We start from the raw sequence: 20,672 nt of genomic DNA, 5'->3' as shown, positions 1-20,672 counted from the left end.
CAACAGTTCTTCACGAGCACCCCCCAAGACCCCACAGCATAACGGGAAGACGAGTGCTCCACTCTGCCCAAGGAACGCATGGCCAAGAACTCCTGCTCACTTTAGGATTGGGTCTAGCGGGTTTGATTCCAAAAGCCAAGGGTGGCAGGGACTTGCCAAGCTCACAATAAGCCCCATTCTCTGACAACTGCCAGTAGTCATGCTTGTACCATCTCATACACAGACACACATCTATATCGACTGGACTAGGGTGATCACATGACCCAAGCCCATCCAATTCTCTCTCTCCCTGGGAGTCTGAAATTAAGACTTAGAGGCATCCAATCAATCTGAGCTGATTACTTGGATAAACAAGAGGAAAACTCAGGAGCTATGAGGCATCCATTTTACAGCATGCACGTGAAGAGCAAAGTCACATGTACACCCTGAACAGGACTTTGTTTGCAATTAATGTTTCTTTTACAGGATGCAGAGGAAGAGAATGAACAAGGACTATGGGCTCCTAGCGGCTTCAGAGCTCCCGGTCCCACCTCTTAAAAGGCCCAATTGTCCTGGGATCTTGTAAGATATCCCAGTATCACAGTGTACTCTTTTCCCTTCCCCTGCAACTGGCTGTAGTTGGTTTCTATTATTAACAACCAAAGAATCTTGAATGAGACCCTAGGTAAAAGAAATTACCCACCATCTGATGACTGCTTGGCATGGCTACACGCTACCAAAAAGGGTCTCGCTCACCCTGCCTCCTCCAAAGGTGCAGGCAACAATGAGATTTAGAAAAGCATTGGAGGGCAACCTTGGAGCCCATGGACAATTCATAAGTGGTTTAAGGCAAGCAGAACATGACGAATAAGTAAACTGAACTCATTCCCAGACCTAATTTTTTTAAGTAAAATAAAATCAGGTCCACTTAGAGTTTAAAATGGCATTTGGCTAGAAGTTCCTGACAAAGGATCTCCAAACTTCTCCCTAAATTATTTATTATACAGAAAAATGACAAAAAGTCACAACAATAATGAAAATGAAGACTAACGACCTGTTACCAGAATCTAGAAGGAATTCCTACTAACTAAATAAAGCTGCTAAAGCTGAGCTGCATTGAGACAAACAGTCCGTGCTGCTTCTTAGAAAACAGAAGAGCACCATCGTCTTGAAAGATGATAGACATTTTCTTTCTCTCCTACTTTCTACCTCCAGTTCAGAGACCCAGGACCAAATCAAATGAAAACCTGGCTCTTTATTATGACTGCTATTCTTTGCAGGAGCCAGAGAACTATTACCTCTCCCTCAATCTACATCCATTCATAGAATGCAATTACTGGGAAACCACAGAGCAGGAAGTGGAAGAGGATTACCAATGGCACGTCATGTTTTGGAAGGCATTTTCTCCACACAGCATGCCTTATAGGAAGCACAAAGGTAGTTTGTGCTGGAGAGCAAGATTTTCACATCCTCCATCAGTCCTGGTTGTTAGAGAATGGGCAGAAGAGGTAGGGGGAGATCCTATGCCAGTTCAGCAGGGCTGCACAAGATGAATGCCCTTCAATTCTGGGGAGTTGTGCACCACAACTGCCCTTCAGCTACAGACCTAGGAATAGGGCAGTGAGCAAAGCCAAGGACAATCGGCACAATCTACACTTCCTCTTTTAGCAAGCAAGCACCAAGGCTCCAAGGAGTTCTACTTGCTTAAAGGTAAACAATGTGCCAGGCGGAAGAGGGGATATAGGAGAGGGAATCCTCATGAAGCCTATGGAAAAACAGCATTCACCATAAGATAATAAGGGAAACAGAGCATCACCCGGAAGACTAAGAAAAAGAGCACATTTCTGAAGATAACTTACTACAGAAACCAGAAGAAAATGTTTTAAAATTGGCATTTATAATATAAAAACATAATGTGGCCCTATGAAATTGAAACTGAAAACCATATATATACACACACACATATATATATACACACACACACACAAATACATATAGATATAGAAAACAAGCTGAGTTAAACTGCTATCAGGATAAGCTTCAAAGACTGGCATGTGAGATGACATTTTATGTTCTTACAAAAGTGTGATGGGGGGCTGGCTCCCTTGTTTATGTTAGACCTAATTGTGATTCTTTTAAAATGAACAGTGAAGCAAAACTTTTAGGATATCAAGAGAAAGCAGTTAGCTAAAAGAGTGGAGTTTTTAGAAATATGTTATTCAAAACAATATTAAACAATATTCAGATATGATCCACTCAGGCTTCAGCTCCTTACTACTTGTAAGTGTTCTTCCCTCTGCAAATGTCCGAGCAAATCAGACCAGCACACACCCACTGGAGAAGAATGGTACTCTAAAGCTGCTTCTGTTTTTTTTTATTTTTGGCAGAAATGATGGAACTGTTAAAATTCAGTAATGATTTTATTACCTCATTTGAGATCATTTCATTCTCTTTTTCCAGTAGCAACAGCAAATTGGTTAAGAAAGTAAAATCCAGCAGTTCTCATACAAATATTGCAAGAATTTTGTTAAAATATTTTAGGGTACATGGTGATTTCAGAATATGTATTATTAGAGTACCTTTAGCTGCTGTACAAATACATCTAATGTTTGTATCCTGGCAGAAGTACAATAAAAGCTTATCTGTCACTTACAAAAGCGCTCGAGGCAGATGTTCCCAGTTGGCAAGAGCAGCTGTCCACCCTGAGCACCCAGGCTAACAAAGGTTCTGCCACCTTCACCATGAGGCCTCCGAGGTTGTCACTGTCCTCTCATGGCACTCAGCTGGAAGGGGGGAAAGAGAACAGAGGACAACTCATTAAAGGCTCTTATGGGGAAGTCCTATATGTCACACACATCACCTGCATTCCCATTCTACTAACTAGAATACAGTCTCAGGGTAAATATTAGGGGCTTCAGGCTTATGAAAGAGAATTTGGCCAATGGACTCAAGAAAAGATACAAAGGAAGCTGGTTGTAATAAGAGAAAAATATTCCCAAGAAAATTAAATTATTAAACATAATTAAAAGTCACATAGGAAGCAGTAAATGAGTGGAATGGACATGGCAGAAAACTAAGAAAGCGTTATAGATGGCAAACTGGAGGAACACTTTCGGAATGCCAAGAAAGAGCACCAAGAATTAAAACTATTTCCTTAATTCTAAGATGTCTGTGTTGCCACATCAACACTTCTGAAATCAGGCCAAGTCTTGCAACCACTGGCATCTTATAATCACCCTGGGCCAGGGAGCTGCCATGGTGAGGTCATCAAGACCTGGGCATGGGTGAACTTGGTCTCAGCTGTTCATGTTATTAGCACTTTAATTGAGTTGTATACATTGTTGCAATTACATGTGAGTTTAATTGCCATTTAAAATGTCTTTTAAAAGATTACACTATGGTTTGGCATTGAAACAAGAAGTTATTATGTATGCAGAAAGGCATGGAATTCAAGCAGCAGGATGTAATTTGATATTACTGAAGCAAATGTCTATTATTGGACCAACCACTGCAATTCTTTTTATTTTTTTTTTTCTTTAAGAAAAACTAAGAGCTTGACAGGACCCAAGAAAGGAAGGTATCCTTAAGTAGAAGCTGTGTTATGTTTTGTAACTGAGACTCATGCAAAAAGAATTGCCTGTCACATGCCAAACAATGCAACCAAATGCAGGAGCAACTGCCAAGTCCCTCAAAATAGATGAAGTCTATCAAAATAAGAGAGAGAATGGTGTGAGCAACTTACCAATTTCACAGGACTGTAATCATGGCATTATGTCACAGTTTAATTGGCAGCATTTTTTCTTCCTTAGTTGTACTTATAATAATAGTGCTTCTTACAACAAATACTAGCTTAGATTCAATAAAATACAGTACTTTAAAAAGAAGACGATAGCTGTGGAAGACCAGGAATAGAGATTGAGCCTAAGAGTTATGTTTCTGAAGAAGAATCTAGAACAATCAAAAGAGAACCAATAACTGAAGATATAATTAAAGAAAACTTTCCAAAAAGGGACAGAAAGGGGAAACAGAGAAATGGACTCAGTTCACCAGGTTCCAGGTAAAAGTAACCAAGAGACGCTCAAATCCAGAAATATCCTGAGAAGTTTTTAAATTACAAGCAAATTTTTAAGTGTTTTCTATGTACATCCAACCAAAAGAAAAAGGAAGTAAGGAGGGAAGGAAGGGAGGAAGGAAGGGAGGGAGGAAGGGAGGGAGGGAGGGAGGAAGGGAGGGAGGAAGGGAGGGAGGAAGGGAGAGAGGGAGGAAGGGAGGAAGGAAGGGAGGGAGAGGGGAGGGAGGGAGGAGGGAATGAAGGAGGGAGGCAAGGAGGAAGGAAAGAAGGAAGGAAGGAATGAAGGAAGGAAGGAAGAAAGGAAAGAAGGGAGAAGGGAAGGAGGGAGGGAGGGAAGGAGGGAGGGAGGGAAGGAGGGAGGGAGGGAGGGAGGAAGGAGGGAGGGAAGGAGGAAGGGAGGGAGGGAAGGAGGAAAGAAGGGAGGGAGGAAGGAAGGAAGGAGGGAGGGAAGGAGGAAGGGAGGGAGGGAGGAGGAAGGGAGGGAGGGAGGAAGGAAAGAAGGAAGGAAGGAAGGAAAGAAGGGAAGAAGGCAAGGAGGGAGGGAGGGAGGGAGGGAGGGAGGAAGGGAGGGAGGAAGGGAGGGAAGGAAGGAGAAAGAAGGAATGAAAATTGTGCTGACCTCTGTCTCTACTACAATGGAGGAGTAGCTTACAGAGTTTTGATATGGAAAACACTTAGATGAAAATTTTACTCACAAATAAGTTTAGTTTTTGAGGACAGACAACCAAAAGAGCTCAGAATGTCTGCCACTCACATATTCTTTAAATCACTTTAAAATATATTTCAACTGCCCAAACGATGACTTAAAATTACTCAAGAATGGAAAAAATAGAGTGTCAAAGGACTAGCAGTGAGTGTTGAAGCCAATTACACACAGAGAGTTGGTCTAAAATAGTTGTTTAACTATGGTTACAAGACAGAATATGTGTCAAAAATACCCTAGAACCAAGAGACATACAACATCAAAAAACAATGCATGAATAATCTGATCCCAAGTCCATAAACTAATCAGCTTTCAAATAGGAAAGGAGAACAGAGGGAATTAAAAGTGTACAGAATTCATCCTACACAGTTGTGAGCTTAAAAATACCATTTTATTCTTGACTTTAACAACCAGAGAAATATTGATTGGTGCTCACATCCATTTTTAGAAACTCATTACGTAGGAGAGTAGGGGCCTGTCCTTTAAAAGATAAAACCTCACTCCTGCCTCAAGGTATTTACAGTTTGAAGATCTCTAACCAACACACAGGATAGGTTTCAATTTGTTACAAGAATAAACAAATGTCAACGTCCTTGAAGAATTTAAGGTTTTATGCAGAACCAGTCCTCAAATGCCGTTTCAATGTTACTGCCCACCAGCATTTTCCATTCCTTCTGGTAAAGCCTCCTAAAGCCTGGTATGAAAGGACGGCAGTTCCTGGTCACTGTGGTGCCCTCTGTACCTGACAGCAGGGTCCCCTTGATGTCAGTCTGCATTGTGACAATCCATGAACCGGACTGCCCTTGTTTAACAGCATCACTGGTGTCACTGAGAATGAGACACACAGATTTGGACTGCAGGGAAGCTCTCACAGTAACCATTACACACAGAGCACCAAGACCTGAAATCAGTACACAAATACCAGATATTTTCCTTCCAGAATTTAATTTAATGCTCACAATCACCATCCAAGTAGGCGGCATTTTTCCCATTTTACAGATAAGAAAACTGAAGTTTAGAAAGGCTGTTTTCCAGAATTACAGAGCCAGTCAACAGATGGCAGACAGGGGTCTCCAAGCAAGGAATTTCTGGCTCCAAAGTTCACGGTACCCTACCACACTATTTTCTTAATTCAAAGAAAGAAGTTACAAGGAACGGAAATGGAGATAATAATTTTGCAATTTATTACAGCACTAGTAAAGATGCTGCCTCTTTTACAAAGTAATAATCCAAAGGACTGAACTAATCATACTGTGCTAGTACCCCGTTAACCCTCTCTAAAACATTCACAAAGTGGATACGACGTAGGGCTGCTCCAAGGCCAATGAGTTTTCTCTCTAAAGTAAAATTCCCAGGGAGCGCTCTGGTCTCTAAGGCTTGATTAGCAAGTACCAATTAATGCGCCTTCAGTCCTCTTTGTGTCTTGAGCACTGAGGGCTAACCCTTGCCTTGCCGACAAAGATGAGATGAAATCATTGACTCACCCTAAAGACCTCAAGTTCTAATGCACTGCTCCCTCCCAGGGCCTTGAATTGAGAACAATCTTTAGGACAAAAGACTGCATCTCTAATAGTGAAATTTTAGACGTCAGCAAAGGAGATATTTTTAAGTCACACATAGACACACAAATTTTCCACGTCACACCTTATTGAGACAGTGGTTCCTCATCTGGTGCCGAGGACCGCGGCTCACCTCGGTGTTACCCAACTTAACGTCTTGCCCCGCCACAAACCATGGGTACAGACCAAACCAGGGCGTGCAATGCCCGGAAGACTGGTCCAACCCCGGCGCCCAGGCCTGCAACCCCTGGGAGGCGTGGGCGACCACTGCCAGCACCCCGACGCTGTCGCTGCGTCCCCGCGGCTCCCCCTCTCCGGGGTCCGCCCGGCCAACCCAGGCGCCCGCAGCAGGGACCACGCCCGCCCGAAGCCGGCGCGTCCCCGCCCCCCGGGACGCACCGTGGCTGCCAGAGGGCCGCTGCTGCCACCTCGCGGCGGCGTCTCCCCGAACCGCGCTCAGCCGCCACGCCCAGAAACCGCCCCCCAAAGGACGCTCGGGTCCGAGTCCAGTGGGCCTGGGAGGTGGTGACTCCTGGCAGGGGCTTCCTACGGAAGGAATCGTCTTCATCTCGGGTCACTCACGCCGCACACCCAGACTGGAGGTGGAGATGAGCGCTTCCAGCACCGACCTCCCCCAGGGTTCCAACGGACACGTAATCCACGCCCCTTCCCCGTCTGGGGATCCGAAAAAGCCACACAACCTGGCCCCAGACACAACGTATAACAACTAGGACCCCAGGATCTGGGCAGACCGGCTCTATTTGGGCCATCCTGGATGCCTGAAGAATGCGAGTTGGAGCGGAGATCTTTGAACTCAGATTCAAATGTCAGACCCACTGAATTAGAATCCCCTGGGCAGAGGCCAGGGAACTATTTTTGCAAAGTTCCCCCAGGTGATCCTAATGGTCAGGCAGGTTGGGGACCCTCCCAGTTACAAAATCTAGATGACCTTTTCAGGTTACCCACACATGCACAGAAACACACACCCCTGAGTCTATGAAAAGGCAACAATATAAGGTTGTGTGCTTGAAATGAGAAAGATTTCATGACAGCTCATCACCTAGCCCCTGAGTTTCCAACCTTGTCCGTTTATCATGCCCTTAATGTCTCAATGCTTTTTTTCACAGTAACCCTAGGCCTAAAGAAATACCTAACTGTTCTGTGTATTAAGTAGCTAGACCCAAAGTAAGAAGTATTTCTGTCCTAACAACTTAGTAGCTACTACAAAAAATAATGCATATAAAATAGGAAAAAAAATTATTCTTAGCCACAACTTCTCACTAATGGGATGTGTGTCCTTTTTGGGCACCACGCAACTTCTCAAACCTTGGAATTGGATTAGGCACTGCCACCCTCACTCCCTATTCTATACTGATTTTTCCCATAGTACATGTTTTATGTCATAGCAAATGACAAAAACTGAAAATATAGCTTCTGAAAAATATGGTTTTATCAAAAAACATGTAGGGCAGGCTGGGCGTGGTAGCTCACACCTGTAATCCCAGCACTTTGAGAGGCCAAGGCAGGCGGATCACTTGAAGTTAGGAGTTCAAGACCAGCCTGGCCAACATGGTGAAACCCCATCTCTACTAAAAATACAAAAATTAGCTGGGTGTGGTGGCACGTGCCTGTATTCTCAGCTACTCAGGAGGCTGAGGCAGGAGAATCTCTTAAACCTGGGAGGCGGAGGTTGCAGTGAGCCAAGATCGCACCACTGCACTCCAGCCTGGGCAACAGAGTAAGACACCATCTCAAGGAAAAAAAAAAAAAAATGTAGGGCAATCTAATGTTGAGTCTGCAAGCTATCCTGCACTGCTTAGTAGTTTGCATGGAGAACAACAGAAGTTGAGTGTTGCCTTTGACCTTTAAAATATCCCAAAGAGCCCCTCCGAATTCACAGCAGCACCAAGAACACCTCAGCACAGAGTTAGGGAACATGCATGGACCTCGCTCCTGCTCCTCTCCTCATCCCATACTCCCCAGGGTTCACAGTGCTCCTGCAAGCATCTTCTTTCTTGCCAAATGCTTTCCTACCTCAGCACATTGTGCCATTGCTCTTCTCTCTGCCTGGAATGCTCTTCCTCGGGTCTCCGCAGGCCCAGCTCCTTCTTGGCCTCCAGGTCTTGGTTCAAGGACCACCGTGCTCCCTAAAGCCTCTTCAGGCCTCCCACCAAATCACTTCTATCCTATGGGCCAGTTTCCTTTTCTCTGTAGCTTTTATCACTATCTGAAGTTATCCTGCTTAGTTTACTTACTTATTTTCAAGCTTCCCCACCAGAATGTGAACTTGATGAGAATAGAGACTTGTTCATTACTGTTTCCCCAGAACCTGGAACAATGCTTAGCAATAGGTGGACAATAAATAATTGTTCAATGAATGACTGCAGCCACTACACTCAGCTCAGGGAGATAAAAGGTAAGAAGAATGTGCTTTACATGTGCTATCCCCTTGGATCTTCACAACACCCTTTGGAAATAAATACAAATAGACATGATTAACCCCATTTAATAGGTGAGGAACTCACATTCAAAGAAGTTAAGTGTTCAAAGCTGCACAGCTGAAGTGGCAGAGCCAAGATTCAAGTTCATGTCTACTTGACTGCAAAGGCTGCTTTTCATAAAATCACATTAACATCATGTTGGATACCTTTGATACAGACAATAATTTTTTTTTTTTTTTTTTTTTTTGAGATGGAGTTTCACCCTTGTCACTCAGGTTGGAGTGCAGTGGCACGATCTCGGCTTACCGCAACCTCCATCTCCCAGTTTCAAGCAATTCTCCTGCCTCAGCCTCCTGAGTAGCTGGGACTACAGGCATGAGCCACTACACCGGCTAATTTTTGTATTTTTAGTAGAGACAGGGTTTCATCATGCTGGCCAGGCTAGTCTCAAACTCCTGACCTCAGGTGATCTGCCCGCCTCAGCCTCCCAAAGTGCTGGGATTACAGGCGTGAGCTACCACACCTGGCCAACATTTATTTTTTTAAAAAAAGTTTAACCACATTGCCTCCCATTATCCCACTATCCACCTAAAAAAGGGAATAATAACAATGGCAAAGTCAAGAAATGTAGCCTAGGGGCTAATAGAGCCCCAGAGTCCTTAGAGAAACTGGCCCATGTTGGCATTTCCCCACTCGAGGTCTCAGCCCCTGCCTCCAGTGGAAAATAGCAGAGGCGCCCACCTGGGACGGACTTGCCTTTATTATTCCTCTGGCCGTAGCTGCTACCAGGGAGACCCTCTTGTAGACATATCTTCTGGCCTGGCCCATGTTACCCTGTTAACCTAATGACACGTGTATCTCTCATTGCTGATTACAACTGCCGAGCTCCTGTTGATCATCCTGACAGGTAACAGGTGAACTCACACGCAGCTGCAATCAAGGACATGATGAGCACACACCCTGAGCTCATCTGCATCCCCCAGGAAATGCTGGGTTGCCTTGACCCCCTGGGAGGAACTGTGAAGGATCCCCATAGGCCAGAGCTTGGATGGCTGGACACTGAGTTTGAGACCCTCGTACAAAGAAAGGGAGATTAAAATGTGTTCTCTAAAGTCAAGGGACTTGTGCTTGTCAATTTCCCCTCTTCATCTGGTTTGGTTGCCCCATGTTGCTCTTAAACAGGGTGGTTCAGGCAGGAAAAGAATTCAGCTCTTCCCTCCTCACCTCTATACTCCGCTTGGCCTGGCCCAGCTATAATTTCTGCTTATTCAAGACTCAGTAGTGTTGGTGCCGCCTCTGGCAAGCCTGCCCTGGCCCCTGAGACCTCTCCTCTGTGCTCAGAATAACCCCCATACATCACTGGATCCTGGTACTTGCCCGGCTGCATTATAATTATCTAAGTGTGGGTCTGTCTCCCATCCAGGCTGTGAGCTGAACTGAGGTGGGAACTGTGACCTATTTACTGTTATGTTTCCGGCTTAGCACCATGCCTGGCACAGAGTAAGTGGAATAAATATCTGGGCTAATGGAGTTGCTAAATTACCCGACTACGTGTTCTGACAGGTAGTTGGGAAGATAGGATCATCATAGTTCTAGTCTCTGCGCTGCCAACATTCACAAGCTCCTGGAAGACCTTAGAAGTCATCTAGCCCCGTGCACAGGTTCCCACATCCTGAGGTCCCTGCACCAGGGTGGTCTGCCAGAACTACAAAGGCCAAGGGAACAACTTCTCAGGAAAGCCTTGGCCACAGGCTACTCTCATTTCTGAAGGCTCTGAGCCTATCTCACTGACCATGTAGAACAAATTGTTCATGACTCAACCTCATTATCTTCTACCTGGGGTATAGGAGCCCCAGCCTCCTCAGCTCTGCATCAGGTCACTGTTATCGCTCCCTTGTGGGCTTGCCATGTCACTTCCACAAGCAGCAGCAAAACTCACTTGCCAGAAAAAATGTCAGAAAAGCAATTAACATGAGTCTGGGAAGGAAGAAGGAAGCAACACATAAGAACAAAGGAGATGGCTCCTCCCTGCAAAGTCTCTGATTGCCTGCCAGGGAAGCCAGCTCCGGGAGACCTGGGGATTGGGCTTGAGCCATCAGCCTCTGCCCCTGGTGCTTTATGTCACAAGCACCAGCATCCCTTTAATCATGAGCAGGAAGCTTGACTGCTGTGGGAACCCAAAGGGACCACCTGAAGCCGGTGATGAGAGGGGCTGCAGTTCAGGAGAAAAGCAGAGTCTCCCCCACAGCCTGCTGAGGAATGCAGCTGCTCTGCAGCTGAACTTGGAGAGGTGAGAAAGAGAATAGGCATTTAGGAAATGAGAGGCGACCCAGTGTCTGAACCTTGAAGGTCATGGGGAGATACAAGAGACAGAGAATAGGCCGGGCGCAGTGGCTCACGCCTGTAATCCCAGCACTTTGGGAGGCCTAGGTGGGTGGATCACGAGGTCAAGAGATTGAGACCATCCTGGCCAACACAGTGAAACCCCGTCTCTACTAAATATACAAAAATTAGCTGGACGTGGTGGCACATGCCTGTAATCCCAGCTACTCGGGAGGCTGAGGCAGGAGAATCCCTTAAACCCAGAAGGCAGAGCTTGCAGTGAGCTGAGATCGCACCACTGCACTCCAGCCTGGCGACAGAGCAAGACTCTGTTAAAAAAAAAAAAAAAAGAACAAGGAGGGAGGGATAGACAAAGAGACACAAACACAAAAGGAGAGACGAAAGTCGACAACTTTAAAAAGAACTTTTAAACAGAAGGAGTTTTCACCGTCAGCGAGAGTGTGAGGGGCCTCCCTGAGAGTGGGGGAGGATTATGAAAGCATTACCAAAATGTTCTAGATCTCGCCCTGGAGACCACAAAGTCAGACCACATTTACATTCAGTTCCCAAACTGGGATCATCTAAGCTCTCACCAAGCTGTGGCAGCAGGTCCTGCAGCCTTCTCTGAGAGGCAGCATGGCCTCAGGGACTCAGGAGCCAGCCCCAAAGCGGAAGTCCCTCCGCTGCGGCCCCCACCTCAGGCGGCCACCGTGGCACTCATGAGCTCACCATCTGCAAGGTACGACTGCCCTCCACCACGGCTTTCACCACCACTGCCGCTCTGGCACCTAAGGAAGACCTGCCCTGACCCCCACTTCTCAGTCCTTGCTATGCGATCCATCCCACCCCAGTACCACACTTTTCCCATGGATTTCCTCGAGAACTGGAGGCGACAGAAGGAACCTGTGTGGGGCCTAGAGCAGCCTAAAGCCCCTGACCCACCTGCCTTGTACCTCAGGCCCACCAGCTTTACAGGGCCAGAGGTCAGTCATCTCCCACCATAGAAATAACTGACACCTTCGCGCCCCAGAGCCTGAATCCGAGGGAGATGTGGCTGCCCCCTAGCCTACGGCCCTGGGTCTTGAGGGATGATGCTGGGTTCCTGAGTGACCCTGTGGAATCAAGGAGCTCACCTACTCCCCAGAGGCTGCTAAATGAGGGAGAGAAATAATCCACAACATTTTTTAAACCACTGTATTCTTGGATGTTTTTCTTACAACAGCTTTGTTTTGCACCCTAACAAATAACAAGAGCAGGCAATTTCCTGGCAGGAGTCACATCTGATTTCCACTCACAAGAGAGCCAGCCCTCCAATCCTGGGGTTCCATATCTGAAGATTTGCTATCTGCAGATAGGAAAGATATTTCATATAGATAGAAAATATTCCAAAACAAACCAAAAATATAGAAAATATTCTATTTAGAATATTTTAGAAAACATTCTATTTAGAATATTTTAGAAAACATTCTATTTAGAATATTTTAGAAAATATTCTGAATATTTTAGAAATATTAGATAGAAAATATTCCAAAACAAACCAAAAATATATATAACAATAAGAAAACACAGGCCAGGCATGGTGGCTCATGCCTGTAATCCCAGCACTTTGGGAGGCCGAGGCAGGCGGATCGCCTGGGGTCGGGAGTTTGAGACCAGCCTGACCAACATAGAGAAATCCTGTCTCTACTAAAAATACAAAAATTAGTGGGCATGGTGGCGCATGCCTGTAATCCCAGCTACTCGGGAGGCTGAGGCAGGAGAATCACTTGAACCCGGGAGGCGGAGGTTGCGGTGAGCCAAGATCACACCATTGCTCTCCAGCCTGGGCAACAAAAGTGAAACTCCGTCTCAAAAATAAAATAAAATAAAATAAAATACAAATTTAAAACCCAATAAAAAAGCTAATTTACATAGCATTTACATTGCATCAGGTATTATAAGTGGTCTGGAGATTATTTAAAGTATATGAGAGAATTGCAGGGTATATGCAAATACCACACCATTTCATATCAGGGACTTGAGCGTCTGTGGATTTTGGTATCCACAGGCAGGGAGTATGTTCTGGAATCAATCCCCTGTGGACACTGAGGGATGACTATGATTATAATACCCTCTAAGAATCAACTTAAGATGAGGTGGTGGTTCCGAGCAGGTACTGGGCACTCCCAGGGAATAAGAAAGTGTTCTCAGGGCCTCCCTCCACATCACCTAGTAGAGATAAATGGGGCCTTTCTCTTTGTTCCAACAGCTTAATCACATCTTTCTTCCCACTTTTTGCATCCCCCTCCCCTGCCCTTCAAGGCACAACAGCAAATCCAATAAGGGACCAGCCCACACTCAACAGCTACACTAACCAGCTGAGTGACCTCGACAGCCGCTTCTCAATTGAGGGCTGGACTAGATCTGTGACTTGCAATCCCAGCTGTGCATTAGAATCACCAAGGGACCTTTGAAATATTGAGATGCTGAGTCCCTCATCAGACCAACTAAAACCAAATTTCTGTGGAGCAGAGAACCTTTAACTTGGAAACTAAATCCAGTTCCCAGATTAATTTCATCAAATGGTGCTGTTCTGGTCACAATCCAGCCCATGCAGCCTTCGCTGGACTTTGTCTTATTTATAGCCCAACACCTAGGACAGTCACAAGTATCACACAGAGTAGATGCTCACTTTTCCTTCCAAGAGGTTGCTGTCATTGTGGATAAAATTCCATGTTTCCTGCATTTGATTTCAGAATACACGAATGGAACTTTTCTCTAAGAAAGAAAAAAAAAAACAAAACTAAGTTTGGTCACTTTTTACTCCTGTGGGGTCTTCAAAAGACTTGTGTAGCAGAGAGAGCATAGGCTTTGGAGTCATTCAGACCGGGTGTGAATTCCAGCTCTGCTCCTCCTTCACTATGCGACTTGGGCAAGTGATATACTGGCTCCCCTTGTAACCAACGAGGTCACTTGAATTACAGGTGAATAGCATTTCCTCAAATATTGCAAGTATGCAATTTGTGCAGCCCAAAGCAGCAGCTGCGGCTGAACCTCTGAGCCTAGTTTTCTTAGCTGTAAAATGAAAGTAGTAACAGTTACAACACAGCTTTCATGCAAAAATATGAACAATGTAAGTAAAATAGCGTAGCCCCTAGCAGATAAAAAATGCTCAAGAAATATTAATTTTCTCCCACTTTTACCCTCAAAGTTTTCTATATCCCCAAATCTATGCATCTGTGTCCTCTGAATGGAAGCATATGAGGAGCTCCTATTGAGTGGCCACGTGAGATCTCCGCAGGACACTCACAGAGGCAAGGCAGGCTGAGATGGACAGGGTGTGCAGCTTGATCCTGGTAAGGCAGCTACTAACAGCAGTGCAAGTTTTGCATTGCACAATTCTGTTGGGCTCCTTTCACATCATGGTCATCATAGGTTTTTCTGGTTACTACGGCAGTTTTCTAGAAGATGTCAGTGGCATGTCTGAAAGAAATGGTACCATTTTCTAAATTCAACCAAATTTGCCCTGTTGACCAGTTGTAGGCTGCCATCCCCACTCCCTAGCTCCTCTGCCTTAATACGACATTGGACCTCATCCCCCAACCAACCTGTCCACAAAGTAAGTCCTGATGACGTCCCTCTGAGGAGCACACAAGTCATTCTTTGTGCCTCTCCTTGAAACTGATGATACAATGAAAATAAGAAACAAAGCAGGACAAATGGAGAAGATGAATCCCACCACAAGATGTCCTGAAACTTCCATGCTGTGGGAGCTCCCAGCCCTCTTCAATGCAGACCAATCACCCAGCTCCCAGACAAGGGCTCCAGCTCACAGCTGCCACATGTGAGCTCCCAGGTGGGATAGCTCTATAGTGTGCTGCACCTACATCTCGCTTTAAAGGAAACCGCCTGCCCTCATCCCCTGCCACAGGTACTCCCCAGCAGGACACTTCTGTTTTATGGTACACCCTCCCCTGCCCAGCTAATTGCAACAGGAGGCAGACTCCCAAAGAGCTCATTCATTGGCTGGCTAGAGACTTTTGATGTGGCCCAGCACCTGAAAAGGGCGGAGGGTGTGTCAATTCGATTCCTATCTCAGAAAGCAAAACTGGAAAATGTCAAGAAAATCAATCCGTTGGTGGCGGGAGCCAAGGCTGAAATGTCATGGAGTGCAGCAAGTGGAGAGAGGCTAAAGGGACCACAATGAGTGAGGGGTGAGCCAAAGTTATGAATCAGCAGAAGCTGTGATGCACGAAAAAGGCAGGTGCAGAAAACAAGGCAAGGGAGCTGCCAGTGGCAAGTGGAGAATGGAGGACCTGCTCACAGAAGCCAGGTTGCCTTACTGGGGGAGAGCCAGAGCAAAGATCCAGGACTCCTGCTGGAGTGTAACCTCAGATCCAAATGCAGGCTCTGTGGACATTCTTACTCCCTTGTTGCTTCCTTCTCCTTCTAGCTACCTCCCCAACTTCACTTAAACTGGTGTGTAAAGGCATCTGCTTATTGCAACCTAAAGAACCCAGCCGGGCACAGTGGCTCACACCTATAATCTCAGCACTTTGGGAGGGTGAGGCAGGCAGATTGCTTGAGTTCAGGAGTTCGAGACCAGCCTGGGCAATATGGCGAAACCCCATCTCTACAAAAAATACAAAACAATTAGACAGATGTGGTGGCACATGCCTGTAGTCCCAGCTACTTGGGGAGCTGAGGCGGGAGGATAACTGGAGCCCAGGAGATCAACGCTGCAATGAGCCAAGATCATGACACTGCACTCCAGCCTGGATGGCAAACTGAGACCCTGTCTCAAAAAAAAAAAAAAAAAAAAAAAAAACTCAATTCAACCATTAGCAAGTACAGGTGGGCAGAGAAAATCACACACACACAAAAAAAGTCAATCAATAAGGAAACCACCTAAAAGAAGAACAATTATTCTAGAGTTTCTGGTAATAATACTAATTAACATGTGTATAACCATTTGCAAATTTTGGCTTAGGATAATCATGAGAAATACAGAAACTAAATCTTAGTTCTGTCTCACCAGTCACCATTGCAGAATCAGTTCATTTTAGTCAGAAGGCCAGATGGGGGATTTTGCAATCTACACCTCACCCTGTCACATCTCAGTGGATCTTTTTGAGCTGAAAACATAAAAATTTTAAAAATTAAAAAAAAAAATCCTTGAGAAGCGCGAGGGCTAGTGGGAGAAAAGCATCTTGAAATAGACGATCGTGGCCACTAGAGGGAGATGCTTCCTCGTGAAACATTTCACGGCCCGCTCCTTCCCGGGAGGATTCTCAGCTGAGACCAGAGAACGTGAAGGGACCTGCTCCCCTTCCTCCTCTTTTAGAGACGAGATGAGGCAGCATCCTCTCTGGAACCGAATGGGCTCTCCTCCGCCTTGGTGAAGACATGGTCGTGTTCTACAAAGTTCATGCATAACCCAGCGTTCCTGCGGACCAAGGCAACAGATATGGCCATCGTCTGGAGGGGCCGGTTGAAAGAAAGAGCCGGAAGAAGAAATGTCTAATGCTGCCCTCAAACAGCTGAGAGGATAAGGGGAAGGGCCACGTTTGCTATGCGCAGCTTCAAATGGCGGAACTAGGGCCCATGGCTGAGAGCTACAAGGAGAAACCACTCAATACAAGAAGGGCTCCTGGGAAACACAGCTGACCAGTTATGGAGTGGATCCAGCTGACACTGACCATCTTTGGGTGTGGCATAGATGGATGACTATACTGTGTGGGGAGTTGGTCTCACCGCCCCTAAGACCCCCTCCATCTCTGAGAACCTGCAGGAAGAAGTCGCCTTGCGACCCCCACCCGCCCCGCCCACGCCGAGTGCTTCTTTGCCAGCCATCCTACCGCGAGCCACCAGGGGGCGCCGCTACTCTGGAAGACGCCTTACCACTGAGCTTTCAGAACCAATCCCTGAGCGCCAAGTGCCCACCCTCAACCAAAAGACCACCTGTTAGGGCGGGATAGCACAATGCATCTGGCTTGGTTGCACCCCCGCTATTCCAAACACATTTTAATAGTACATAAAGTATTAAAAGAGAAAACCAAAAGATATAGTTCCTGCCTAGTGCCGTGGCTCACACCTGTAATCCCAGTGCTTTGGGAAGCCAAGGTGGGAGGATTGCTTGAGGCCAGGAGTTTGAGATCAGCCTAGGCAACACAGCAAAGCCCTGTCTCTACAAAAAAAAAAAAAAAAAAAAAAAAGCCAGGTGTGGTGGCAAGCACATGGAGTCCTAGCTATTTGGGAGACTGAGGAGGGAGGATTGCTTGAGCCCAAGAGTTCAAGGTTACAGTAAGCTATGATTATGCCAATGCACTCCAGCCTTGGGACAGAATGAGAACTTCTCTCTAAAATATATATATATATATATATTTATATAATATATATATATCTTTTATATATATATATATATATATATATATATATATATATTTGAGCTGAAAATGTGTATATCTCTTTGAATCAGAAAAGGAAGATAAACCCAAAGCAGTGAGCATGGCTGAAGCAGCAGGATGGCTGCCCAATGCTACCTGGGGTTACAAATTCCTGGGCAGCCGTGGGCCCAGGGAGGGGAAGGACAAAGCCTCCCTTCCAGGAACTGAACCAAGCCACCCACTGTGCTGTCTCCAGTATCTCCTGTCACTAGCCACCTTCATGAGGCGTTTCTAGACCTGGGGTTCAAAGGGACAGGAGGAAGCAACTGCAAAACCTCAGCTGAAGACAGATGCAGTTGAACAATCAGAAGAAAAAGAAGAAAAAATCCAAACGCCTCCCATTGCACATGAACCTGCAAATCCAAAATTACAAAACACAGGAAGAACCTCATGCTAAGCCTAGCAGCCAGCAGCACCAACACTCTGAACATGAATCAATCCAGACAAAATTAGTTTTCGGAAGTAGCGTGACATCATGCATACATCGAGGCTGAGAAGAGAAAGAAGCAGCATAATGCTGTCATCCACACAGGTGAATGTCCAAATAGCACATGCCCCTGGCCTGCTGGGCAGCACTCCTTGGGGTCCACTCACAGAGAGGACCAGGAACACGTGTGCAGGTCCCCATGACCCTTTTCTCCTAGGCTAGCACTGTACTGCCTGGGAGGGGAAAAGAAGCAAAAGTTGCTTTCTGGGAGAGTCAGGAAAGGACATTCTACTGGTGACACTGCTGGTTGGGGGCCTATCCAGGACTAAAGCAGCCCCTCTCTGGAGCCCTGTGTCCTCAAAGAGAGACTAGTAGATTGAAAAAGTACTGGTTCAAGGAATGTGAAACCTGCTATTAATTGATTTATTACTTTAGACAAGTCACTTTCCTTCCCCTAAGTTCAAGTCCTGAATATCCCTGTTAATTTTCTGTCTCTATTATCTGTCTAACACTGACAGTAGGGTGTTAAAATCTTCTACTATGAAGCAACTACATCAACAAGTTTACAAAATAACCAGCTAGCCTTACTATTATTGTGTGGGGGTCTAAGTCTTTGTAGGTCTTTAAAAACTTGTTTGATGAATCTGGGTACTTCTTTACTGAGTGCATATATATATTTAGATAGTTAGCTCTTCTTGTTGAATTGAACCCTTTACCATTATGTAATGCCCTTCTTTGTCTTTTTTATCTTTGTTGGTTTAAAGTCTGTTTTGCCAGAAACTAGGATTGCAACCCTTGCTTTTTTTCTACTTTCCATTTGCTTGGTAAATTTTCCTCCATCCCTTTATTTTGAGCCTAGGTGTGTCTTTGCATGTGAGATGGGTCTCTTGAATACAGCACACCAATGGGTCTTGACTCTTTATCCAGCTTGCCATTCTATGTCTTAATTGGGGCATTTAGCCCATATACATTTAAGGTTAATATTATTCTGTATGAATTTGATGCTGTCATCATGATGCCCACTGGTTATTTTGTAGACTTGTTGATATAGTTCCTTCATAGTGTCATTGGTCTTTGTACTTCAGTGTGTTTTTGCAGAAGCTGTTAACAGTCTTTCCTTTCCATATTTAGCATTTCCTTCAGGAGCTCCTGCAAGGTAGGCCTGGTGGTGACAAGTTCCCTCAGTATTTGCTTGTTTGAAAAGAATTTTTTTCTTCTTCACTTATGAAGCTTAATTCTGACCTTGGAGAATCCAAGGATATTGTGTTTTGGGGTTGGTCTTCTCATGGAGTATCTTACTGGGGTTCTCTGGATTTCCTAAATTTGAATGTTGGCCTGTTTTGTTAGGTTGGGGGAGTTTCCTGGATGATATATTAAAGTATATCATCTTGGTTCCATTCTCCAACTTGGTTCCATTCTCCTCATCTCTTTCAGGTACACCAATCAGTCATAGGTTCAGTCTTTTTATATAATCCCATAGTTCTGGGAGGTTTTGTTCATTCCTTTTCATTCTTTTTTCTCTATTTTTGTCTGCCTGTCTTATTTCAGCAAGACAGTCTTCAAGCTCTGAAATTCTTTTGTCTGCTTGATCTATTCAGTTATTGATACTTGTGGTTTCATTGGGAAGTTCTCAGGTTGTGTTTTCTAGCTCCATCGTGTCATTTATGTTCCCATCTAAACTGGTTATTCTGGTTACCAGCTCTTGTAATGTTTTATCATGGTTCTTAGCTTCTTTGCATTGGGTTAGAACATGCTCCTTTAGCTCAGCGAAGTTTGTTATTACCCACCTTCTGAAGCCTACTTCTGTCAATTCATCCATCCTCTGCCCAGTTCTGTGCCCTTGCTAGAGAGGTGTTCTGATCATTTGGAGGAGAAGAGGCACTCTGGCTTTTTGAGTTTTCAGTGTTTGTTTCACTGATTCTTTCTCATCTTCATGAGTTTGTCTAGCTTCAATCTTTGAGGCTGCCGATCTTTGAATGGGGTTTTTGTGGAGACTTTTTTGTTGATGCTTTCTGTTTGTTTTCCTTTTAACAGGCCTCTCTTCCATAGGGCTGCTGTGGTTTGCTGGAGGTCCACTCCAGATGCTATTTTCCTGGGTCCCTCCCACACCTATAGGTGTCACCCGAGGAGGCTGCAAAACAGCAAAGATGGCTGCCTGCTTCTTCCTCTGGGATCTCTGTCCCGGAGGGGCACTGATCTGATGCTGGTGGGAATGTTCCTTTATAAGGTGTCTGGCGACCCCTGCTGGGGGGTCTTGAGCAGTGAGGAAGGATGGGTCAGGGTCCAGCCTAAAGAGGCAGTCTGGCCACGATCTGCCCCAACCCATGTGCTGTGCTGTGGGGAATTCCTCCTGGGTCAAAACCATCTAGTCTCCCCGGCACCAGCAGGGGAAAAATGGCAGACCCGAGCTGCAGTGATGGCCACCACCCCTCCCTGGGGGAGCTCAGTCATCTTAGGCAGCAGGCAGCTGCGGTGATAACGGCCTCCCCCACCCCTCTGGAAACTCTTAGCAGAGTTAACAGAACAGAGCTATTAACAGACCTGTGCAGAGTTAACAGAGCTGTGCAGACTCTCAGCAGCCAGTTGACTGGAGACTGCCTAAAACTGCAGTCATGTGGCTGCTGAGACTCTGCACAGCTCTGTGCTTGGGACCCAAGGCCCTGGTGGTGTAGCTCACAAGTGGGATCTCCTGATCTGTGTGTTGTGCAGATCCGTGGAAAAGAAAGAGAGAGAGAGAGAGAGAG

At 45.6% G+C, this 20,672-nt stretch overlaps 1 protein-coding gene across 3 annotated transcripts in view; it reads right to left on the bottom strand.

Annotated features, from left to right (window-relative positions):
- LOC105493750 (6-pyruvoyltetrahydropterin synthase) overlaps window positions 1-20,672 on the bottom strand; it is a 116,787-nt gene that overhangs the window by 45,638 nt on the left and 50,477 nt on the right. For all 3 annotated transcript variants that reach the window (XR_011611059.1, XR_011611060.1, XR_011611058.1), the window contains exon 6: window positions 2,633-2,762. The gene's annotated coding sequence lies outside the window, so the exon portion shown is untranslated. The remainder of the gene's footprint in view (window positions 1-2,632; window positions 2,763-20,672) is intronic.

Source organism: Macaca nemestrina, chromosome 12 (assembly GCF_043159975.1).
Source record: "Macaca nemestrina isolate mMacNem1 chromosome 12, mMacNem.hap1, whole genome shotgun sequence".
Taxonomy (NCBI): Eukaryota; Metazoa; Chordata; class Mammalia; order Primates; family Cercopithecidae; genus Macaca; species Macaca nemestrina.
Note: the sequence above shows the minus strand (reverse complement) of the source record. Positions and strands in the feature narration are given on the sequence as shown.